The following is a 26,708-nucleotide window of genomic DNA, read 5'->3' as shown; positions in this document are numbered from 1 at the left end:
CCATTCTTACTTACTTCTGTCATGACATTGTTGATCCGAGTGTCCAAATATCTTACAATACGGGCAACATCGCTGTTCTCAGTCTCTTTGTACATGACCGTTTCGTACACATCAAAAAATATTTATGTCCGTGCTAAATATCTTCTGATGTTCACGTGACCTAGAAAATGGTTCAATTTTTTGTAATAATAATGCAGCCTCCATTGCTTCTCTTAAATGCTTAGGATACTCCAAATAAAACTTTCTTAACATTTCCGTTTGCAACCCCCTGAAAAATTCGTTATCAGTCCTCTTCTCTGCTCCCCGCTAAGTTAACTATTTAACGCTATCACCGTTCCTGAGCTGATAGGTATCTACATTGATTTCACGAATACAGTCCGTGGTACTTTTAGTCAATTCATCGTGCTTACGAAAAACCCTAATAAGTAGTTCACGACTATACGTTTGTGTGTTCGTCTTCCGATATCTCTCTGTTAACCCTATCTGAATCCATAAATGTTCTAGCCTCGCTCAAATTATCATTACACATAACATGTGCTCTGGCATCTCCTGTTCAGTTCAGTCTAGTAACACATTATAGTGAAGGGAGACGAAAATTTAATAGTCATGGGTGACTGGAATTCGGTAGTAGGAAAAGGGAGAGAAGGAAACGTAGTAGGTGAATATGGATTGGGGGTAAGAAATGAAAGAGGAAGCCGCCTGGTAGAATTTTGCACAGAGCACAACTTAATCATAGCTAACACTTGGTTCAAGAAACATAAAAGATGGTTGTATACATGGAAGAAGCCTGTAGATTTAGGAACCAGATTTTAAATTGTAAGACATTTCTGGGGGCAGATGTGGACTGCAACTGCAAAAAGGTGGGAATTTAAGGACACAGGACCTGGATAAACTGACTAAACCTGAGGTTGTACAGAGTTTCAGGGAGAGCGTAAGGGAACAACTGGCAGGAATGGGGGAAAGAAATACAGTTGAGGAAGAATGGGTAGCTTTGAGGGATGAAGTAGAGAAGGCAGCAGAGGATCATGTAGGTAAAAAGACGAGGGCTAGTAGAAATCCTTGGGTAACAGAAGAAATATTGAATTTAATTGATGAAAGGAGAAAATATAAAAATGCAGTAAATGAAGCATGCAAAAAAGGAACCAAACGTCTCAAAAATGAGATCAACAGGAAGTGCAAAATGGCTAAGCAGCGATGGCTAGAGCATAAATGTAAGGATGTAGAGGCTTATCTCACTAGGGATAAGATAGATACTGCCTACAGGAAAATTAAAGAGACCTTTGGATAAAAGAGAACCACTTGTATGAAAATCAAGAGCTCAGATGGAAACCCAGTTCTAAGCAAACAAGGGAAAGCAGAAAGGTAGAAGGAGTATATAGAGGGTCTATACAAGGGCGATGTAATTGTGGACAATATTATGCAAGTGGAAGAGGATGTAGATGAAGATGAAATGGGAGATATGATACTGCGTGAAGAGTTTGACAGAGAACTAAAAGACCTACGTCGAAACAAGGCTCCGGGAGTAGACAACATTCCATTAGAACTACTGACGGCCTTGGGAGAGCCAGTTCTGACAAAACTCTACCATCTGGTGAGCAAGATGTATGGGACAGGCGAAATACCACCAGACTTCAAGATGAGTATAATAATTCCAATCACAAAGAAAGCAGGTGTTGACAGATGCGAAAATTACCGAACTATCAGTTTAATAAGTCACGGCTGCAAAATACTAACACGAATTCTTTACAGACGAATAGAAAAACTAGTAGAAGCCGACCTTGGGGATGATCAGTTTGGATTCCGTAGAAATATTGGAACACGGTAGGCAATACTGACCCTACGGCCTATCTTAGAAGCTAGATTAAGGAAAGGCAAACCTACGTTTCCAGCATTTGTAGACTTAGGGAAAGCTTTTGTCAATGTTGACTGGAATACTCTCTTTCAAATTCTGAAGGTGCCAGGGATAAAATGCAGGGAGCGAAAGGCTACTCACAATTTGTATGGAAACGAAATGGCAGTTATAAAGGGAGAGGGGCATGAAAGGGAAGCAGTGGTTGGGAAAGGAGTGAGACAGTGTTGTAGCCTCTCCCCGATGTTATTCAATCTGTATATTGCGCAAGCAGTGAAGGAAACAAAAGAAAAATTCGGATTAGGTATCAAAATCCATGGAGAGGAAATAAAAACTTTGACGTTCGCCGATGACATTGTAATTCTGTCAGAGACAGAAAAGGACTTAGAAGAGCAATTGAACGGAATGGATAGCGTCTTGAAATGAGGATACAAGATGAAGATCAACAAAAGCAAAACGAGGATAATGGAATGTAGTCGGTTGAAGCTAAGGGAAGTAGATTAGGAAACGAGAAGTAAAGGTGTTTTGCTATTTAGGGAGCCAAATAACTGACGATGGAGAGGATATAAAACGTAGACTGGCAATGGCAAGGAAAGCGTTTCTGAAGAAGAGAAATTTGTTAACATCCAGTATAGATTTAAGTGCCAGGAAGTCGTTTCTGAAAGTATTTATATGGAGTGTAGCCATGTATGGAAGTGAAACATGGACGATAAATAGTTTTTACAAGAAGAGAGTTGAAGTTTTTGAATTGTGGTGCTACAGAAGAATGCTGAAGATTGGATGGGTAGATCACATAACTAATGAGGAGGTATTGAATAGGGTTGTGGAGAAGAGAAGCTTGTGGCACAACTTGTCTAGAAGAAGGGATCGGTTGGTAGGAAATGTTCTGAGGCATTAAGGGATCACCAATTTAGTATTGGAAGGCAGCGTGGAGGGTAAAAATCGTAGAGGGAGACCAAGAGATGAATACACCAAGCATATTCAGAAGGAAGTGTGTTGCATTAGGTACTGGGAGATGAAGAAGCTTGCACAGGATAGAGTAGCAAGGAGAGCTGCATCAAACCAGTCTCAGAACTGAAGACCACAACAACACCAACAACACGTAATAAATGCTCCGTACTTCAACCTGCCCCCACCCCTTCGAACCCGCCCCCCCCCCCCCCCCTCAATTTTCACTAGCCATACTGCCAACAAAGATAAAAGCATCTTCCACCGCTGCCCTGAAAAGGGTGCTACCGAACCCGCAACAGTGCCATCTATGGTGGATGGGTTGGGATGTGTCTGTTCCCAATCCGCCAATCTGAGCTCATTTCCCTTTATTTGTTATTTATGTACCTGATTCCCAAGTTGCACAATAAGCTCAACTCTTAAAGGTCCTTCGCCATGACTACGATTTAATTAACTAAAAGTTATACCCAACGAATACAAAAATTACCCAGGCCAAAGACAGAAACAGGGACAACGCCACAGGCTCGAAACTAAGACAGCTGAAATCGGCACTTACTTCCTTTGCTGTGTGGCACATCGTAACGGTAAGTGCTCCATGCTGCTGACTCCTAACTCCAAGAGGCCTGTCCTCCACCTCAAAAGTCGTCCTGACACCAATGTAAACAGGCACGAGACTCCACTGCCCGCCGCTGGATTCAAACGTGGGTTCTCTGCTAGGCGTTATGGAGAGGTGGATATTTTATGATCACAAAATAACAACATTTATTTATGAGCTGCAATACATTGGTTGTTGACCATCTGGGCGAGATTTGCTTCCGATCGTAATATTCTCGGCGGCAAGGAAGGTGACGAGCAGACGCTAACATGCACCAGTTGCTGTGACTGTAACTGTGCTGCCGTTACTGGAACCCACTGCCATGGTAGGACCGCTGCTGCCTTTCTGGTTGTACCAGGGGAAGCACGCACCCCTCGCATCTGTTGTGATCGCGGCTAGCGATGGCGCGGCTGGAAGGCGCACAGTACCAGCAGCGGGACAGGTCAGTACCCTGTCTCGCCGGCCTCTGTGGCACAGCGGTTCTAGGCGCTTCAGTCCGGAATTGTGCTGCTGCTACGGTAGCAGGTTCGAATTCTGCCTCGGGTATGGATGTGTGTGATGTCCAAAGGTTAGTTACGTTTACGTCTAGGTGACTGATGACGTCAGATGCTAAGTCCCATAGTGCTTAGGCCCATTTGAACCATTTGAACCCTATCTCGGTGACCATCCTTGGCGGGGACTGTTTGGTGTCAGCGGCCCAGGGCCCCTGTTCCGGCCCCAGGAATGGAGGAAGGAAGGAAGGAAGATTGGGTTTAACATCCCGTCAACATCGTCGTCATTGGAGGTGGTGAATTAGGTCGGATAGTGTCAAGGATAGGAAGGAAAATGTGGAAGCACCCTTTCGAATGAACCATCGCAGCATTTGCCTGGACACATTTGGGGAAATCATGAGAAACCTAAATGTGGATGGTCGGAAGGGTTTGAACCGTCGGCCTACCGAACGCGAGTGCTCCGACCCCAGTCATAGTACTTATGGAGGCAGCGTTAGAGGACAGTGAAAGTACGTTACCGTAACACACCCCAGGCAACGACTTCCATTACTTCGTACAGATGGCTGCCTGCTGACAGCGTCCGACAACAGTAACAGTGATGACTACATCAGCAGCATAACTCTAGCACTCCGACTACCTGTATTGCTACAGCGACTATTACGATGACTGTGATGGCAGTGATGGCTCCGAACTGGCGGCGGAGTGACATAGGCTAGGAGACACAGGCTCTGCATCCCTCAAATGCTTCATGACGATCGATGATGACGAGCTGGCTGCCGGTCCTTAAATACAGCTTTGTGCCACTATGCCTGGTATTCTTACTCCCCAGTGGAATATTCTGGTGTTGCCCACCTGGCGTTACTGACCCAGTTACCAACGTCGAGTCGCGAGCTGCTTTTTGTCACGTCCTCTGGTGGTAGGTGACAGTGTTCTCCTTCATATTGCTTAACTTGGCTCCCCGCCGACCCACTTGCGCCACGGTTCCATACCACTTAGCTACGTAAGAGAACGTAATACACATTTGACTCCTGGCTCCCAAAATTCGTACACGTTTTATCTTACTTCAATACTGTAAAACTCCTGCCTTTCTAACTTAACCACTATAGTCATCCTACCCTCTATATAAATTTTGTCCTACCCATATGGTATCGCAGGCTGAAGTTAACCAGTAGGACACGGCGCTGTTACATCAACTGCAGCTCAAAAATGCCTCTCCCTCTGTCGTTGTACAGAACGTAGCATGCACTTCCAAAGAAAAATGCTGATCTGGTGCCGTGAACCGCACGACTCATTAATGCTGGGAGGGATGACATCACGTCAAAGCATGTGCAATCTAAAGCAAAGAGCAGCGTCCCTTTTCATTGTTTATCGTTCCGTGGCTGAACATAGATTCAACAGCAGCCACTTGTTTCCAATTCTCGTTGACTGCAAAACTTGTTTTGGTCCATTTTATTTGCATCCAGTACGCCTGCAAAGAGAAATGGCGTTTCTTAGTGCAGCTTCGCGCTCACATTTTAAGACCAAAAGCTTAATTTCAGTGAGATTTCTGGCTAGCTTTCGAAGATAAATGGCATAATTTTAGTTCCATGTTTACACTGTGCAGTTGCACATATGGAAACCAACCGCCAGTAAAAATTACGTACATTCGAGCACACACGGTGGCCAACTGACAATACTTATTTCCAGTAAACCATGCTCAATAGGAACAGGCAAAGGGGGGAAGTAAATTAGTGTACAAAGAACCCTCCGCCAGGTGCGTAATGTGATTTACGGAGCATACATACAGCTGTTAATCCATTTATCGGCCAGTGAAGCAGGACGGTAATTGACATCATGGAAATAAGTTGCAGCTTCCTACGGAGCCACGTTTGTATCCACGCGTGCCCACTTCCGTCTGATGCAAACTGATTATCACGAATGCATTTCTTCTGGGCTCCAGAAATATGGAAAGCGCTCTGGAAGAGATTAGGACTGTATGGATATTGTGTAAGGGCTTCTCAGCGGAACTCCTACAGCGTATTCGAAACAATCGTGGCGATAGTGGAAATGTTCTTAGCATTAATATCGGAAGAAACGTAATAGATTTACCTCTATACAGATGATGCAGTTTCATCTACCTTTGGGTATTATGCCGCCTGCAACGCCTTTAAATACCACTTGCAAGAGTAGCATATTCTCCCGCTCGCTGCGTGGAAACTATTCTAGTAAAATGAGCATAGTTACATTTTGAACTGGTTTTTCCAGTTACTGAAGAAAAACACTGTTGAAGGTAAATTTCATACGTTTTTCCTATATAATTCGAAAACTACGGCCTCTGGTGCAGACGCATCCCACTACAAAATGTAACTACAAGTAGGTCCCGATAACTTTTTCTGTAGGACAATTAGTTTGTGTTTACGAACCAGAGAGTATGAAAATTTCAAGATTGTTCGTTTTCAAGGAGTTACCGGTTACATAAAACTCACCGGTAGAGACAATTGAATCAACATATACACATACGCATAAAAAATTTAGAAAAGTTGTTGACCCAATTTATGTGAACGATTTTTACGATATTGTAACAGTCAATCAGTTGACACAGACACTGTACTCTACAAGAACCAATAAAAGGATTTTCTGTTAAAATTGATCGCGTGAAATAAAACACTGATATCGACTGTGAAAATGAACGACTTCAGTTTTAATTACAACTACAAGAAGTACAAGGGCATTTGAACCACTAAAAAACATTTCTTCCAGATATGTTCATTCTCCTTTTTGAGCAAAAGTTGAATACGCAAATCTTCTGTTTGGTTTTAGTTTTCCCTTATTCTTCTTCGTCGCTGTCATTTTTAAGGGAAGTTTTATTGGTGTGATTGCTTTATTATTCATTTAGAGACCTGTTGCCTCACATTTTATAACAGATCGTTTATTTCGTAGCTTTTCATGTAGTTTAGAAAACATATTCCGTATTACAAACAGCGGTTATTTTTTTCAACAACTACAATGGAAACAATAACAAATTAAAAATACAATAGAAACTTAGAGAAAAAACATCAAAAATATACAAATATTAAGAAGATTTGATGACAGGAAAGACTAGGATAGTAAGAGAGAGAAAATGGTTACTCTATTTGAGCCAGCCTGGTCTGAAAGCCTCGGAACTACTTCGAGACTAGCAGTCTCGATTCGCTACAGTTTAATTTACGGATTAATATTCCTAAACACTATTTACAAAACAGCTAGAACTATTACGTACATTGTGGAAATCGCAGTGGTGTGTGAGTGTAAAGTATGTTATTTCTTGGCGTTATTAACACTTTGCTGACCGGCGACACCACAGTGGGGTCGTGAACATACTATCGTGCAGTGGCCGATGACAGCACTTTAGTATCTTTTTCATTATGCTGGTGTTTTGTTTAGGTAACAATAAGTTACACACGTCAACAAGTTTTGTTTTGTTTTTGTATGTACTTGTGCACTTTCATCATGGCAGACGAAAGAGACGATACGATTATTTACGATGAATGCGCGGACGTCTTGTCTGAAGTTCCGGACGACTTGACCGATTGGGAAGAAGAAATTGGATATCAGAAAATGGAAAGTGAAGCAGTATCGTTGGAAGATAGTGAAATACGGCCAAGAAGAATTCAGCGAACGCTACGGCTGCCATCTGATTCGGATCAATCAGACGAAGAAGACAGATTATGATTTACTGAGGACCGACAATAAATTTTAAGGATCTCCGCGTCCACACACATTTTCAAAAGATACACAGAGAGTCGTGGATACCATAGAATTTTATATTGCCAACGATCTATTTGAATATATTAAGAACGAAGTATTACAGTCAAAAATGCAATTGAAGGAAACTGGAGAAAGAAAAAATGTCAAATTGGTCGACGTTACGGGACCCCGACATAAAAATGGTTTGCTATCCTTATGATAACTGTAGAAAAAGCAAGGATCGATGATTACTGGTCAACGAATCCGTTGATAGAATCACCGATTTTCGCAAAACCATGTCCCGCAACCGATTCAGACAAATATTATCAATTTTACATTTTTCCGACAACAACAATAAACCGGATAATGCCGAGCGGCTTCTAAAAGTGCAATTCGTAATTGATTATTTTTCCAAGAATTTTAAAGGAACGTTTAATCTAAGTCAAAACATCTCAATTGATGAAGGAATGATACCGTGGCGTGGACAATTAAATTTTAAAGTTTACAATCCATCGAAAATTACCAAAAATCGCATACTCATTCGGATGCTGTGTGACTCGAGTACGGGATACATTTCCTCATTCAAGATATATTCGGGCGCTGAACAACCTTTAGCCGAAACAGTGATGGAACTATCGGCATCTTCTTATGGAAAGGGGCATCACCTCTACATGGATAATTATTATAACAGAGTAGAACTTGCAGAGAAGTTACTTGAATAGAAAATTCCAGTTTGTGGAACGATACGGCAAAATAGAGGATTTCCGAACAAATTAGAGCGCAAAAAAGTCAAAGTGTTTGAAGCTTCTCATCTACGGAAAGGTGACAAGCGGTCGGCGACAAGCCATGTAATCCGAATTAGCGCTGCCGGCGCCAAGCGAATATATTTATACGAGACGTGTGGACGGCAAAGTGTTAATGAACCTTCAGTTTATATATTATGCGTATTGAACTTTAATTGCTATGTTGCTTTTTATTAAGTCTTCAGTGACAGATATTACATCCCAACAGCGGTGTAAGGACCGCGGGATGGGTATAGCTGTTATTTATACTTAAGCTCGGACAGGTTTACATGTTGATTGCATTACACCGTTTATTCTGATACAGTTATGTAATGTTGTCTGTGGTATGTGTTAGTGAAAGTGTTCGCTGTTTAAGTGAGTGTGTGTTTCGGTACTGCTGTCTGTGTTCGTGCACGAATTGGAAGTGCTGTCTTACGTACTTCGCGTGTTGCAGTGTTCTGTTACACGGTCGTGTCTCTGTGTTCATTATGAAATGTCCTTGAGACATCATCAGCGATTTTATTTACTATTTCGCACTCATATTTGTCTCTTATTGCCCGTATCATGTCATTGTTGTACTGCGTTGATGTCTGTTGTGCTACTCTGCATCGGTGGCAGTGAAAATGTATGTGTTCTGCACAAGCAGCTCTCTGGCTGCGGCCTTTGCGGAGTAACGACAGAGTAAGGGCCGTGACCTGTGAGAAAGTGAACCACACCCCGGCTTGGATGGATATGGCTCCGTCTCAGGGTTCCCTGATGTCCGAGAAGAGCTGATATACCCTACGGCTCTTATGCCTTAACTCCCGTTCCCTTTGCCAGGTATACACCCGCCATTTAACGAGTTGGTGCTTCTCGCTAACGTACTTTTTCTGTCTCCCCCCCCCCTCCCCCCAGCCAGTACACTGAAGCCATAAACCGAATGGTTATGTCGATAGGGAAGGTTCTAAGCGCTGAGTGATAGACAACAGACCACAGACTCAAAGAGCGCACAATGTTAAGTTCTAAGTGTCTGTAATCGTACCCTGAAGTGTGTTTTGTTGTGTCTAGCCAACCTGTGCATGATCTTCAGCCCTGTCAGTCGATGTTCTCTGTACGTCAAATGACAGTCGTACATCGAGTTGCGCACCAAATCGTGTTTTCCGTTGTCTGCGTATCCTAGTGCCGTGTAGTTTTTTGGTAGGATTACTTTGTATTGTTCCTTTGAGTGGTATATAAACCGTTTTTTTGTAGAGCCACCTCAAGTTTATTACGTTTGCTCCACTGGCTGATGCTTGTGAGTAGCTGTGTTGACCGGTGTTCAAGTTGTGCTGTTGAGTCCATTCAGACCGCTACCAGAAGGTCGTTTGCATATACTATCGCCCCGTTCGCATGGTTACACCCATGTAATTGATTTAAGAAGGATTCAACGGGGATATGCCAAAACACGGGTACACGGTTTGATCCTTGCGGGCTTCCTTTGTGGACTCTTTTAATAACTTTCTCAATTCCCGTGCGCCATTCAACCACCTTGTTTCTACAGTAATCCGAGAGGCTATAGTAGAGAGCTTTAAACACCTACATCTCTCTGAGTCTTGCAAACATTTCAGGCCACCAGAAATTATCAAAGGCGTCCGAAATGTCTGTAAGAATAACAATGGCGTATTTGTTTTCTATGTTACTAACAGTGGATTGTACCTTATTTAGTGCTTTATCTACAGATTTTCCCACCCTGAAAACGAACTGGTGCGGACTAAGGCCAAGGAGCTCCCCTTGTCTTTGCAAGCGATCGCACGGAATTGGTTTCTGGAACTTGGCCAAGGTGTCAATTGGCTCTATACATTTTTGTATATAATTGTAAATGTTTTTGAATCCAAAGGATGATTGTCTTCTGATTTTTTTAATTACGATGGCATTTGTTGCTTTCTAGATCGCAGACTTCCGTCCCAGCCGTAACGTTTCGGTGAGTAGATCCGTCAGGTATGGAATAATCTGTGGAGCGATAGTTTTCAATGCCTGGGAATGGATAAGATCTGGCCCAGGGGCGTTTTTGTTGTTTAGTTTGGCAAGAAGCGCAACCTCCTCACGTGCAAAGGTAATAATGACGGTGGCATTTTCATTGCAAGAGTTCATTAAGGTTAGTTGTGCAGTATGAATTTGTTTATCCGACTGTACTGGTCATCGAGGAGGAGTTTGTTTAGCAGGAATTCCGCAGAACTTCTCCATCCCTCTGTTATGGTACCGTCATCCATTATCAGAAATGCTCAAACTAGTGGCGTCTTCAGACTCTTATTTTGTATTTTGAAGGGTCCTCCACCCCCCCCCCCCCCACCCATGGTGGTTTGGTGCTGTTTCTGCAGGAGTGTGTTCCAATGTTCTTCTCGAGTTTTAGGTAGCTTTTGTTTGTAGCGTTGTTTTGTTTCCCTGGATTGCATGAGTCAGTCCCCTGCTGTTGTTGCTCTTTGGACAATTTCTGTTCGTTTCTAGCTTCTAGTCCATGGTATGCTTAGCTTTCGTCCTGTGTCAGCGGTCGAAATTGCAGCCCTTTGTGTTTTTTGTAGTAAGTCAGTCAAAGTATGTGCTTTATAATGTCATCCACGACCTCCCACCGCTTTATAAGGGGAAGTGTATTTGCATTTGCAATTGTTATGTCAATCTTGCTGCTGGCTCCAGATTTATAATGCAGATGTAGGTGGGTGGTTGATTCGGATTGTTGATGATGTATGGACTTGATACCCCCAGTCGCCCCTTGTCAGTGTGTCCTATAGTCGACCTAGGATTTATGTCTGCAGCAGTTAGTAAGTTCCTGTTGTTGGTATATTCGACAGTGTCTCTGATGTAACTGAGATGTGGTTCAATATCGTGCTAGTACTGCGCATATAACGACGCAATAATCCACTTCTTGCTTTCGTGTGCTACTTTCACAGTTGTAGTTGCTCGGTACAGCGCACACTCCGCTGCGGAGTGAAAATCTCATTCTGGAATCAGACACTAGTTAGTACGGAGCTACTTAAAGTGGTGGACGCAGTGCATGCTGACGTGGAATGCTTGCAGGAAGCCTACACCAGGACCTGCAAAAAAAATGATTCAAATGGCTCTGAGCACTATGGGACTTCACTTCTGAGGTCATCAGTCCCCTAGAACATAGAACTACTTAAACCTAACTAACCTAAGGACATCACACACATCCATGCTCGAGGCAGGATTCGAACCTGCGACCGTAGCGGTGGCGCGGTTCCAGACTGAAGTGCCTAGAACCGCTCGGCCACTCCGGCCGGCTTATGTGGTTTCAGTTGTGTTGGGTTATCTGTTTGTTTCTCTTATTTTGAAATCCTCAAGTTTTCACTTTTTTTCCTTCCATGTAGTTCATCATATGTTGTGATATTGTGTGCTGTGTTGTTTGTGTTTGTGAACCCTCCCTGAGATGAACGTGTCTGGTTTGATGTAGGTTTTGCACTTTTCGGTGTTATATACCCTGTTGTGTTTCTGCGTGTCATGTTTGTGTTCTGCCACGGAGGTGATTCCTATGTATGTGATCTGGTTGTATCCTTCGCTTTCTGTGCAAGTTTCGTGAGCTCTGTAGTTGTTGTTGCACATTTCATCATTAATGTCGTGTTGTTCTTGTTTGTGATGTCTACGCTTTCCAAAATTATTATCATCTAGTTCTGTTTATAATTCTTATATTCTTAACAATAAGCGTGTCTGCATGGTAGCCCATTGGTACAATTCAGATTTTAGGTACCTGCCAATCTCATAGTCCATGGCACCCTGCATGGAGAGTAGATCGAGGTAATGATGCTGAACTGCGTCGCTGGCAACCAATGACGGGAGATTTCAGTATCATCGAAAGTCTTCAGGAGGAAGCCCATTTGTTTCCGCCATGGAATTGCGCGGCGCCATGACTTGTCCTCGTAGCTGGAAACTTGTGTTTCCGGCGGTGAATGTCTTCGTACGCACTGTCGAGATATGTGGAGTGAAGGTCGTCCTGACATGTCGTTGCCTTAATAAACATAGGTTTGATAATGTTAGGCTGTGTTTGCGATCAATTTTTCAAGTAACTGTTTATACGTGGGACATTCCGGACTGCCCGCTTTGTTGCAAGTACGGTTTCTGTACATACACGGTTTGCAGCCAATCGCCTTTTCAGAACAATCGGTGTGAATGGTTGGCTCTCAGCACTATGCGACTCAACTGCTGAGGTCATTAGTCCCCTAGAACTTAGAAGTAGTTAAACCTAACTAACCTAAGGACATCACAAACATCCATGCCCGAGGCAGGATTCGAACCTGCGACCGTAGCGGTCTTGCGGTTCCAGACAGCAGCGCCTTTAACCGCACCGCCACTTCGACCGGCGGTGTGAATGTGTCCCGGTTTGGCGCATTTGCAGTAGACTACTGCGTCTCGCCTACAGCGCTTAACTGGATGCCCTAAGTCATGGTAAGTGTATCATTTCTGCATCCTTGTGATGTTTCTTATTCTATGTGCTTCGAAATCGATGTATACGCGGTTCTCCTTGCATGAGGACATAGCGTATTCGAGGGCTAACCTCAGTAATGTTTTTTACCGTACGATTGTTTTTCGGTACTGCTTTAAACTTAAACTTCTCTTCTTCGTCAACCATTTCACTGGTGACATCCTCGCTGAGGTTAATCTCGTACAGATCCTCCACGAAATCCTCGTCCGAAATGGACGTGGGGACGTCATATGTGGCCATTAATGCTCTGCTTTTCCGGGCCTCTTGGCATCTGATGTCCTTTAGCTCCGATATTTTCTCTACGGTTTTCATGGCACCCGTCTTAGTCTCGGTTTGGATAATGACTGTGTTTATTGCTGATCTGGTACCCTTTATTTTTATTTGACCCCGACGTGAATTAATGGCTTAGCTAATGTATCTCGTGCCGCCCTACTGTCCTGATTGTTTATTGGCTTAAAAAAACACTTGTTTTGTTTGCCTTTACTTTCTCAACTTGACTAACCATTTGGTTTTGCAGTTTCGTGACACAACGAGCAGAAACTACAGCAGCATACGTTGGGACGTTTGACATTTCCGTTCAGAAATTGTAATTCACTTACTTGAGTGCCTTGATTTCTGCTTCTAGTTCGGCATTTCTGAATAATGCATCAAGAGCATTGACGATCGCAAGTTCTTTTCTTAGTCTTGCATTTTCCCTCTTATTTACTCGTTGTTACCTGTGAGTTTAGCCTGACAAAGAGCAAATGATCAAATTTTTTTGTGTAACATGGGCTGTGGTTGATTAGAAACCCTTTGTTTTAATTCAGCTTGGATGTCTATGAGAATATCATCAACGGTTTCTATTAAAAAAAAAAATTGTTCAAATGGCTCTGAGCATTATGGGACTTAACAGCTGAAGACATCAGTCCCCTAGAAGTTAGAACTGCTTAAACCTAACTAACCTAAGGACATCACACACATCCACGCCCGAGGTAGGATTCGAACCTGCGACCGTAGCAGTCGCGCTGTTCCGGCCGGAAGCGACTAGAGCCGCTCGGCCACCTCGGCCGGCTCGAGACAGTTGCCCCGGTCTGAGTGCAGTACCCGCCGTCTGACGTGTGGTTTTTTACGTTCAGACCCGGAGATCGGATCGCGCCATCGCTATTTGCAGCGGTTGCCGCGAACTTATACCAAGTTACTTGCTCCAGTGTGTGGGTAATAACGCGGACGTGGAGCTATACTTAGTGGAAAGTCTAAAGTTTGTGTCCCTAGTACCTCAGTGTATGACATAAAGGCAGCTCACACCAGACAGAAATCGCTGAGCCACAGTCATACTATGTCACTTGTTGCCGTAGTGCATTAACGCAGTGTTTAAACAGTCACTGGCTGTGTGAGAATACCTGCACGCAGCTTTCCGTAGGCTACGCCTCACTGTAGCTCTGGAAGCGGCGGCTGCCCGGTTTCCCCAGGCTATCAGGAACGGCTGGGCAGGTGGCAGCCGAGGCTCGGTTTACGATGGGCGACGCGTGAAGCAGCGCAAGCCGGCTCACGCCAAACACCGCGAGAGGCCGGCGATCCGTGAACGCTGGCGCCACCGATCGCAGTTCAAAACTTTTATCGCTCGGACTGTCTAATTCCCACCCGATTTCTCTTTCAAATATCGCACACCACGATGATTGTCACTTTCGGCACAGTTGTTGAACTACACTTCCACCACGTGAAAACTATGTCCCAACTCTGAGCCAACATTAAGCCCAACGAGCCGGCAGCCATCTTGGCTTTAAGGGAAAACGGGAATGTTGTATTTATGGTTTGTCGGCTTGTGAAAAGAATACTATGCAACTGTGTGTTGGAGTCTGAAATGTACGAAAATCTACACTATTGGCCATTCAAATTGCTACACCACGAAGATGACATGCTACAGACGCGAAATTTAACCGAAAGGTAGAAAGTGCTGTGATATGCAAATGATCAGCTTTTGAGAGGATTCACACAACGTTGGCGCCTGTGGTGACACCTACAACGTGCTGACATGAGGAAAGTATCCAACCGACTTCTCATACACAAACAGCAGTTGGCGACGTTGCCTGGTGAAACGTTGTTGTGATGCCTAGTGTATGGGGGAGAAATGCGTACCACCACGTTTCCGACTTTGATAAAGGTCGGATTGTAGCCTACTGTGATTGCGGTTTATCGTATCGCGGCATTGCTGCTCGCGTTGGTCGAGATCCAATGACTGTTAGCCGAATATGGAATCGGTGGGATCAGGAGGGTAATACGTAACGCCTTGCTGGTTTCCAGTGGCCTCGTATCACTAGCAGTCGAGATGTCAGGCATCTTATCCGCATGGATGTAACGGATCGTGCAGCCACGTCTCCATCCCTGAGTCACCAGATGAGGACGTTTGCAAGATAACAACCATCTGCACGAACAGTTCGACGACGTTTGCAGCAGCATGGACTATCAGCTCGGAGACCATGGCTGCGGCTACCCTTGACGCTGCATCACAGACAGGAGCGCTTACGACGGTGTACTCAACGTATCACCCTGCATGATGGTATGGGGTGCCATTGCTTACACGTCTCGGTCACCTCATGTTCGCATTGACGGCACTTTGAACAATGGACATTACATTTCAGATGTGTTGCGACTCGTGTCTCTACCCTTCATTCGATCCCTGCGAAACCCTATATTTCAGCAGGATAATGCACGACCGCGTGTTGCAGGTTCTGTACGGGCCTTTCTGGATACAGAAAATATTCGACTGCTGCCCTGGTCAGCAGAAACCTCTCACCAAGTGAAACCGTCTGGTCAATGTTGGCCGAGCAACTGGCTCGTCACAATACGCCAGTCACTTCTCTCGATGAACTGTGGTATCGCGTTGAAGCTACATGGGCAGCTGTACCTGTACACGCCATCCAAGCTCTGTTTGGCTCGATACCCAGGCGTATCACGGCCATTATTAAAGGCAGAGGTGGCTGTTCTGGGTAGTGATTTCTCAGGATCTATGAACCCAAGTTGTGTGAAAATGTAATCGCATGTCAGTTCTAGTATAATATATTTGTCCAATGAATACCCGTTTGTCATCTGCATTTCTTCTTGGCGTAGCAAGTTTAATGGCCAGCGGTTTTCAATGCTACACATTGGAAGATTGATATTATGCGAAATACTGTCATTTCTCAGAGATCCAGCAACTAGAGAGGTCTCTGATACCTCGTACAGCAATGATTTCAATCATATTATCCACCCAATTTAAGCGACTGCAGTGTTCAATACAAGTTTTGTTTCCAATAACAATAAATAAGGAAGAAAGTAGCGGTGAGAGGGAGGGGGTGAAGAGTAGATGTACGGGATGGGGGATCATGCACGTATAGCAGCAGGAGTACATGGACAGACAGAGAAGGGGAGGGGGTGATGAAGAGAGGAAGGCAGGAGTCAATGGACACAGAGAGACAGGACATGTAAATATTAATATATACATGGTGGTCCATTGATCGGGCCAAATATCTCACGAAATAAGCATCAAACGAAAAAACTAAAAAAAAACGAAAGTCATCTAGCTTGAAGGGGGAAAACAGATGGCGCGATGGTTGGCCCGCTAGATGGCGCTGTCATAGGACAAACGGATGTCAACTGCGTTTTTTTAAACTAATAACCCCCATTTTTATTACATATTCGTGTAGTACGTAAATAAATATGAATGTTTTAGTTGGACCACTTTTTTTGCTTTCTGAAACATGGTGCTGTGATAGTCACAAACATATAAGTACGTGGTATCACATAACATTCCAACAGTGCGGACGGTATATGCTTCGTGATACATTACCTGTCTTAAAATGGACCGTTTACCAATATCGTGTTTATGTAAGGCTACTGTGATCAAAATGCCCAACAGGTGTGTGCTATGTATACTGTTCGGTATTCTGGACGACATTATCCTAGTGTCCGGACTGTTCGCCAGATAGTTACGTTATTTAAGGAAATAGGAAGCGTTCAGCCACATGTGAAACGTCAACGACGATCTGCAGAAAATGAGAGACTGATGCAGATAGAAGGACCAGGAAAAATGGGAAGTTTTCTTAAGAGCTAGAAAGGAGGCAGCCCGAACAATAAGATGGACCAGAAGACAGAAGATGAAGCAGGAACTGGACGAGATTGAGAACAACTTCAGGAAAAACAACAGCAGACACTTTGTCGGGAAATTCAAATAGAGTCTGATTGGATACAAGGGTAGAGAACTGTTTATAAGAGATAAGAAAGGGGAGTTGGCTGTCAGTGCGAAGGAGGTCTGTCGGATTTTTGCAGAGCACATTCACGACCTGCTGAACTGTGAACCACCTGAAGAGGAGCTGGAACTGGGGACTGACACAGTTCCCGGGTTCGATTTCCGGAGGCCTCGTGATGGCTGGGTGTTGTGTGCTGTCCTTAGGTTAGTTAGGTTTAAGTAGTTCTAAGTTCTAGGGGACTGATGACCATAGATGTTAAGTCCCATAGTGCTCAGAGCCATTTGAACGATTGACTGACATAGAAGAGAGAGAGAGCCACGCCCTCCAACCAGGAATGAAGTCGCACATGCCATAAGCGATCTGAAGAATAATAAGGCAACTGGAGAAGATGGTATAGCAGCAGAGATGATAAAGAGGGGAGGCAACAAAGCAATAGACAACATAACCAACATAATTCACCAGATCTGGAGAACAAACAAGTTACCAGAAGGGTGGAAGAATGCAATTGTAGCACCAATACACAATAAGGGGGACAAGAGAGATGCAAACAACTACAGAGGAATATCGCTACTAGAGGTCGGATACAAGGTGCTGTCAAAACTATTGCTCAGGTAGAATGTACAGTTGGCGACTACCAAGCGGGATTCAGGAAGGGAAGAGGTTGTGTAGAAAAGATATTTATCCTGAAGCAACTGTTAGAACATAGGGCCTTAGAAGCAAAAAGACAGTAATAACCTTCGTGGACTTCACAAAGGCATATGACTCCATCGACAGAAAGACTCTTGTTAGGATCCTGATGAACAGAGGACTTGATGGAACTACACAAGAACTCATAAAAGAAATTCTGACAGACACAAAAGCAAGGGTGAGATTCAAAGGAGCACTGTCAGAAAAATTTCAGATCACGACTGGTGTTAAACAGGGAGATGGATTGTCACCATTGTTGTTCAATATAGCACTGGACGAAGTGATCAGGCAGTGGAGAGCAATAATGGAGGAAATGGGAATACCAAAAGCCCTTGTGGGGGACAAAAAGGACAACAGAGCTCACGTGGACTGCCTAGCCTTTGCAGATGACATAGCAATAGTAAGTGAGATGGAAGAAGACGCAAAGACACAACTCGACAACTTAAATAAGGTAGCCACAAAGGTGGGCCTGGGGATCGCCTATAACAAGACAAAGACATTAAACACCACTGCAAACTGGGAAACACCGGAAGGCACTGTGCAAATGGTGGACAAATTTAAATACGTGGAAGGAACAGGAGCAAGGAGGGAATAACAGAGAGGAAAAAGAAGATGAGGTCAGCCTTATGCATGACGAGAGAGGTATTCAATAAAAAGAATATATCCACAAAGGCAAAGATAGGCCACTACAAGGCAACAGTGAGGAATGCAGTATTATATTCTGCTGAGACGATGAGACTAGAAAGAAATGGCGCAGAGCTACTACAGAAAGAAGAGAGGAAAATACTGAGAAAAATACTAGGTCCCAAAAGAGGTGGAGAGAGGTGGATGCGAAGACCAAGGGAAGAATTGTACCTGAACATGAGAACAATATCCGGGGAAATCAGACTCAAAAGGGCAAGGTTTGCTGCGCATGTAGTTAGGATGAGCATGGACAGAGTGACGAAGAGAGTGTGGGAAACGACAGGGAGGATAAGGGGAAAGACAGGAACCAAGTGGATTGTAGAACTGGTTGGAACTGGGGATCAAGGTCGAAGGATAGGAAAATTGGAGGAACAAATATACACCGACAAATACGGCGGAGATAAAAAAAATGGCTCTGAGCACTATGGGACTTAACATCTATGGTCATCAGTACCTTAGAACTTAGACATACCTAAACCTAACTAACCTAAGGACATCACACAACACCCAGTCATCACGAGGCAGAGAAAATCCCTGACCCAGCCGGGAATCGAACCCGGGAACCCGGGCGCGGGACGCCGGAGATGACAGAGAAGAATACAGGAAAAGATTAGAAAGTCACCAGTGGAGTCGCTAGGAGAAACGGAAACTGAAGATCTCGGAAGAAGAGCGGGAGAGGAGAAGAGAAAGAATGAAGAGGTTCTGGGAGAAGACGAGAAAAATACAGTCCACGACGGGGCTACCCGTGATAACGAAAGATGAAGAAGAATAGGAAGGTAGGGCAGAGAGTGTATTACTGTGAACAGTTCAGCGACAGTGTTGTTCTTATCAGAATCGACAGCTAACCAACACCGACTACGACAGTTGATTTATACATGCCGACGACGCAAGCTGAAGATGAAGAGATAGAGAAAGTGGATGACGATATTGAAAGGGTAATAAAGTATGTAAAGGGAGCTGAAAATCTAATATGTATGGGGGATTGGAATTCAGTTGTAGGGGAAGGAGTGGTTGAAAAGGCTACAGCAGAGGACGGAGAATGTGACAGGACAAAGACTACCTGAGTTCTATAACAAATTTCAGCTATTAATAGCGAATACTCTGTTCACGAATGACAAGAGGAGGAGGTACAGTAGGAAAGGGCTGGGTGATACAGAAAGATTTCAGTTAGATTACATCATGGTCAGACAGAGATTATGAAATCAGATACTGGATTGTAAGGGGTACCCAGGAGAAGATATAAACTCAGATCACAATATAGTAGTCATGAAGAGTAGGGTGAAGTTTAAGACATTAATCAGGAAGATTTAATACGATACGGGCCGGCCGCGGTGGTCTCGCGGTTTTAGGCGCGCAGTCCGGAACCGCGCGACTGCTACGGTCGCCGGTTCGAATCCTGCCTCGGGCATGGATGTGTGTGATGTCCTTAGGTTAGTTATGTTTAAGTAGTTCTAAGTTCCAGGGGACTGATGACCACAGCTGCTAAGTCCCATAGTGCTCAGAGCCATTTGAACCATTTTTTAATACGATACGGAAGTACTAGAGAATGGCGAGATACGGCTGAAGTTCTCTAAGACTATAGATACAACAATAAAGAATAGCTCAGTAGGCAGTGCAGTTGAAGAGGAACAAACATTTCTAAAAAGTGCCATCACACAAGTTGGGAAGGTAAACATAGGTACAGAGAAGGTAACTGCCAAGAAACCATAAGTAACAGAAGAAATACTTCAATTGATCGATGAAAGGAATGCAGATTGCTGAAATAAAAGTCGCTGAGGAATGAAATAAATAGGAAGTGCATGGAAGCTAAGACGGAATGGCTGCAGGAAAAATGCAAAGACAGTGAAAAATAAAGTATATTCGTAAGGACAGGAAAGTCAAAACAACTTTTGGTGACATTAAAAGCAAGGGTGATAAGATTGAGAACGCAACGGGAGTTCCACTGTTAAATGCAGAGGAGAGGGCGGGTAGTGGAAAGAATACATTAGAGCGTTTATATAGGGGGAGATTTGTCTGATGTTATAGAAGAAGAAACAGAATTCGATTTAGAAGAGATAGGAGATCCAGTATTACAATCACAATTTAAAAGACCTTTTGCAGGACTTAACACCAAATAAGGCAGAAGGGATAGATAACATTCCACCACAATTTTTAAAACCATTGGCGGAAGTGGCAAGAAAACGACCCCGTTGGTGTGTAGAATGCATGAGTCTAGAGACATGCCATCTGTCTTTCGGAGAAGCAATATCCACACAGTTCCGAAGATGGCAAGAGCTGACAAGTGCGAGAATTATCGCACAATCAGCTTAACAGCTCATGCGTCGAAGTTGCTTACAAGAATAATATGCAGAAGAATGGAAAAGAAAATTGAGGATGTGCTGGATGACGATCCGTTTGGCTTTAGGAAAGGTAAAGGCACGAGAAAGGCAATTCTGACGTTGTTAACAATGGAAGGAAGACTAAAGGAAACCAAAGACACGTTCATAGGATTTATTGAGCTAGGAAAAGCGTTCGACAATGTAAAATAATGCAAGGTGTTCGAAATTCTGAAAAAAGTTGGGGGAAGCTATAGAGAGAGAGAGGGGGGGGGGGGTCATATACAATACGTGCAACAACCAAGAGGGAATAATAAGAGTGGACGACCAAGAACGAAGTGCTCGTATTAAAACGGGTGTAAGACAAAGGTGTAGCCTTTCGCCCCTACTGTTAAATCTGTACATCGAGGGAGCAATGCTGGAAATAAAAGAAAGGTTCAGGAATGGAATTAAAATCCAAGGTTAAAAGATATCAATGATATTATTCGCTGATGACGTTGCTATCTTGAGTGAAAGTGAGGAAGAATTACATAATCTGCTGAACGGAATGAACAGTCCAAAGAGTACAGAGTATGGATTGAGAATAAATCGAAGAAAGCCGAAGATAATGAGAAGAAGTAGAAATGAGAACAACGAGAAACTTAACATCAGAATTGATGGTCACGAGGTAGATGAAGTTAAGGAATTCTGCTACCTAGGCAGTAAAATAACTAATGACAGACGGAGCCAGGAGGACATCAGAAGCAGACTAGCGATGGCAAAAAGGGCATTCCTGGCCAAGAGAAATCTACTAATACCAAATATAGGCCTTAATTTGAGGAAGAAACTTCTGTGAATGTACGTCTGGAGTGCAGCATTGTGTAATAGCGAAATATGGACTGTGGGAAAACTGGAACAAAAGGGAATCGAAGCATCTGATATGTGGTGCTACAGACGAATGTTGAACGATGGGCTAATAAGGTAAGGAATGAGGAGGTTCTGCACAGAATCGGAGAGGAAAGGAGCATGTGGAAAACTCTGATAAGAAGAAATGACAGGAAGATAGAACATCTGTTAAGACATGAGGTAATGACTTCCAAGGCACTAGAGGGAGCTGTAGAGGGCAAAAACTGTAGAGGAAGAGAGAGATTGGAATACATCCAGCATATCAATGAGGATGTAGGTTGCAAGTCCTACGCTGAGTTGAAGAGGTTAGCACAGGAGAGGAATTTGTGGCGGCCGCATCAAACCAGTCAGAAGACTGATGACCAAAACAAAGTCACATTTCCATATCACGAAGATCTCACCTTTCGACTACCGCAAAAAACCGAAAGTGTGCTACGCTCGTTAAATGTCAGAACACAACTGCAGTTTCCTGGTAGATATAGCATCCCTTGCAAGTGTGGCCGGCAATACATTGGATGAACATATCGCTGTATGTCTCAACGGTGCGTGGAATAAGTCAGACGCTTACGTCTCAGGGATGAAGATACACACATCAAAAAAAAGTTTTGCATCACCACGGTCCCGTGAGTTCCGGAACCTGTACAGAAAACTGGAATAGAGATCAACATAAACATCATTTCCGCCCCTTTTATTGCTCATGAAAATCACACATTCCACCATAGACTGACACTTTCACAGGTGGTGATCCAGATTGCTGTACACACCGGTACCTTTGATACCCAGTAGCACGTCCCCTTACATCGATACCTGCCTGTATTCGTCGTAGCATTCGATCCAGAAGTTCATCGAAGCAGTGTTGGCCCATATTTTCCCATTCCTCAACAGCGACCCATCAGAGTGGTTGATTGGTCACCTCGTCCATCAACAGCCCTTTTCAGTCTATCCCAGGCATTTTCGATGGGGTTTATGTCTGGAGAACATGCTGGCAACTCTATCCGAGCGATGTTGTTATTCTGAAGGAAGTCATTCACAAGATGTGCACGATAGGGGTGCGAATTGTCATCCATGAAGACGAATGCCTCGGCAATATGCTGCTGATATGGTTGCACTATCGGTTGGAGGATGTCATTCTCGTATCGTACAGCCGTTACAGCACTTTCCATGACCACCAGCGGCGTACATCGGCCTCACATAATGCCATCCCAAGACATCAGGGAACCGCCACCTGGCTGCACTCGCTGGACTGTGTGTTTAAGGCGATCAGCCTGACCGGGTAGCCTCCAAACATGCTCCGATAGTAGTCTGGTTGAAGGCATATGTGACACTCATCGGTGAAGAGATTATGTTCCCAATCCCGAGCGGTCCATTGAGCGTGTTGTTGTACCGCACTGCATGGTGTCGTGTATGCAAAGATGAACATCGCCATGGACGTCGTGAGTAAAGTTGCGCTACATGTAGCGCATTGCGCGTAGTTTGAGTCGTAAAACGACGTTCTGTGGCTACACGAAAAGCACCCTTGGGCGGCATGACCGCGGCATGTCATCGACAGTTCCTGTTTCCTATCCATCCCCGTCCAACATCGCTTTGGGTGACTGCAAAACGCCTGCACTCTTCCCTTGCTGAGAGCCCTTCCTGGCACAAAGTAACAATGCTGACGCGATCGAATCGCGGTATTGACCGTTTAGGCATGGCTGACCTGCAGACAACACGAGCCGTGTAGCTTCTTCCTAGTAGAATGACCGGAATTGATCGGCTAGTAGGCGGTGATCATGAAAGGTTCTTTACATCTCTGTCCGCAGCTCGTGGTCGTGCGGTAGCGTTCTCGCTTCACACGCTCGGGTTCCCGGGTTCGATTCCCGGCGGGGTCAGGGATTTTCCCTGCCTCGTGATGACTGGGTGTTGTGTGCTGTCTTTAGGTTAGTTAGGTTTAAGTAGTTCTATGTTCTAGGGGGCTGATGACCGCAGCTATTAAGTCCCATAGTGCTCAGAGCCATTTGAACGAACGCTGGAATTTTAACGCCAATACGGCAACTGCACGTTCACTGAACGGCGATAAGTGGCCTTTTCAGATAAATCAAAATTTAGGCTCCATCAGTAAACTGGTGCTGTGGCTTGAAACATTTGAAAGCAAAGACCCTCAACAACCGTCGGAAGTTGAGAGATCCGAGGGCATGCCATGGGTTGTAAGTAGGCTGTTTAGGTTTCTATGTTGGTAATGTCAAGTAGCGGTCTGTATGAATATCACTGGCTGTGCTGTGTGCAGTCTGTGGCTGGTTGGCATTGTTGGATTATTCGCTATTGTAGTACTGGACAGTTGGATGTGAACAGTGCGTAGCGTTGCGCAGTTGGAGGTGAGCCGCTAGCAGTGGTGGATGTGGGAAGAGAAATGGCAGAGTTTTGAGATCGGACGATCTGGACGTATGTCCGTCAGAGAAACGAAACTTGTAAGACTGGATATCATGAACTTATATATATATATATATATATATATATATATATATATATATATATATATATATATATATCAAAATCTTTCATTTGCTAACTGTGCCTATCAGTAGTTAGTGCCTTCAGTAGTTAGAATCTTTTATTTACCTGGCAGTATTGGCGTTCGCTGTATTGCAGTAGTTCGAGTAACGAAGATTTTTCTGAGGTATAGTTTATTGCTAGTCAGGGCCATTCTTTTGTAGGGATTGTTGAATGTCAGAATGCGTTGCGCTAATATATTGTGTGTCAGTTTAATGATGATCAGAATAAGTAGAGAGAGAAATGTCTGAGTACGTTCAGTTTTGCTCAGCCGTTTGAAAATCAAATAATGTAAGTAATTAATAAATTTTTCTATGGGGATGTTTCAGGGTTATCTCGTCATTCTGGAAGACACAATGGATTTACAGAAGTACGCACATATCCTCGCAGACCTTGTCCACCCCTCAAGGCAGGCTGTTTCTTCTTGGCACTATGGCATTTACCAGCAGGACCCTGCACCTTGTGGCGTAAGTCGTGGTGTATGTGTGTGGACCGAAAAGTATCAGGGTAATTTTGCCATACTCATCTGGCACCAGACGCCCCTGATTTGAACGCAGTCTGTGGACTGTTCGGGACATGGATCCTTAAACTAGAAATCTATCGCAGCTAGCAGCGTACTGGAGTCAGCAAAGCTCCACATCCCTGTCAGTACCTACCAGAACTTCACCGACTTCCTTTCTGAACATCTCGCAGAAGTTCGCGATGCAAAGTGGGTTATTCTGGCTTTCTACAGGTAGTCACATTAATATGACTCGATAGGCTGTGCATTTTTTGTTGTTTTTTTTGTTTGTTATGCGGCCTGCCGCGAATTCCTCATCTGTGCCCACTTTCCCACCTCATAGTAGAAATTGCAAACTACCTCCTCCAATATTTGCTAGATATATACCAATCTCTTGCTTCCAGTACAGTTTTTACCCTCTAATGTTCCCTCTAGTACCATGTAAGCTACTCCATGATGTCTTAACAGATGTCTATGATCCTCTGCCTTCGTCTCGCCTGTGGTTTCCGTATGTTCTCTTCTCACCGATTCTGCGGAGATCCTCCTCATTCCTTACCTTATCAGTACACCTAATTTCAACATTCTTCTATAGCACCACATCTCTAAGGCTACTCTAAAGTTCCTATTTAGTGGGCTCTAGCAAAACCGAAAAACAGACAAAGTATTAATTAAATAAACTGATATCAAACCACAACGAAACGTTATATCAAACACGAATATACAAGGACTATTTAAAAGTGAGGAATGATCGGTCGCGAAATGGAAACTGATACGTTTTTAAGTGACACTTGTCATGTTTAACCTTTAAATCCAAACGGAGTGGAAGGGCTGAACCAATAAAGTGGACATTTCAATTCCAATGTGTTTATTAACTAAAAAAAAAACAATCTCACGCCAAAACTGACAGGCGCCACTCAGGCAAGATTATTTAAGAAACACTCATTACATAAAATCATTTGCAAGTCAATAAATCATTAGCCAACAATCTCCCATAAAACTGAGAAACGCCATTCAGGCAAAAGATTTAAGAAAGTCTCTCGTTGCATAAAATCATTAATAAACTAATAAACGATTAGAAATAATCTCATATAAAAATTGCCAGGAGCCACTAAGGATGAATTTGACCATAGCTTTAACAAAACAACTCTAGTTAAGACAAGTTACTTAAGATCTTTGAAATTCCAACACTTAAACATTACTTGTAAAATAACAGTGTATACACAGCCTCAATTTTAACACGAATACTTGAAACTTATTTATTAAAACGCAACTTGGGCAATCTCACAAATTACTAGACTAGAGAACCTTACAGAGCAAACCACGAAATTATTCAAGTGCAAACTGGCATGTAAGATGGAACTTTAGGGCATAGAAAGTTACAACTTTGTACAATCATAAATGTGTAACAACAGAAGTAAAGCCCAAGCTTGTAAGGCCGAAGTGTAACCACGAACAGGGGAACCGACTGATGGAAGTAATACTTAACTTCGAACCAAGACGTGGCTCCGTTTGCAACCTCACATGGAGTAGGCCACCGAAATGTGAACCAAGTAATAGCTACCGAAGAGGAACACACTAGCTGAGGTGAAGTATACCGCCCGTAAGCCAAACTTGTAATCTAAAGGGTAGCTCTGCGCTTCGGTTGCCCGCTGCCTCAGCTCACTGAAACACAGACCACACCCGACCACAGAAGACCGAAAAACTTTTCTTAACTTTAACATTCAAGAGTGACCAGTAAATTAACTCTATAAAATCAAGGCTAAACAACAACTAATTCCACTCGGAAGTCCTTTCTTTAAGTGAAACAGTACCTGATAAACAAATGCTAAGACTGGGAAATGAACAGGTTCACGAGAACCGACACTCACTAGAACTTCATGACACACGTATTGACCACCGTAAGTAGGCCTAAAAAGCTCAACGCGGCAACCTTTAGAAGTAAAAACTCAGATTACCTGCAGAGGACATATTGACGTGGATTACTCGATATCATAAGCAAATTAAACCCTTATTAATAATAGTTAACGTACTAACATTCTGCAAATACATCAATTTTATGCGGGAGAAGAGCACACGCTTAATAAGAG

At 43.7% G+C, this 26,708-nt stretch overlaps 1 long non-coding RNA gene across 1 annotated transcript in view; it reads left to right on the top strand.

Annotated features, from left to right (window-relative positions):
- The first annotated feature begins 725 nt into the window (after window positions 1–725).
- The window catches only part of LOC126473231 (uncharacterized), a 748,391-nt gene continuing 722,408 nt past the window's right edge, over window positions 726–26,708 (top strand). The window contains exon 1 of the long non-coding RNA XR_007586422.1: window positions 726–767. This is a non-coding gene — a long non-coding RNA (uncharacterized LOC126473231). The remainder of the gene's footprint in view (window positions 768–26,708) is intronic.

This window comes from Schistocerca serialis, chromosome 4 (genome assembly GCF_023864345.2).
Source record: "Schistocerca serialis cubense isolate TAMUIC-IGC-003099 chromosome 4, iqSchSeri2.2, whole genome shotgun sequence".
NCBI classification, from domain to species: Eukaryota; Metazoa; Arthropoda; class Insecta; order Orthoptera; family Acrididae; genus Schistocerca; species Schistocerca serialis.
This window is presented reverse-complemented; position numbering and strand designations above follow the sequence as displayed.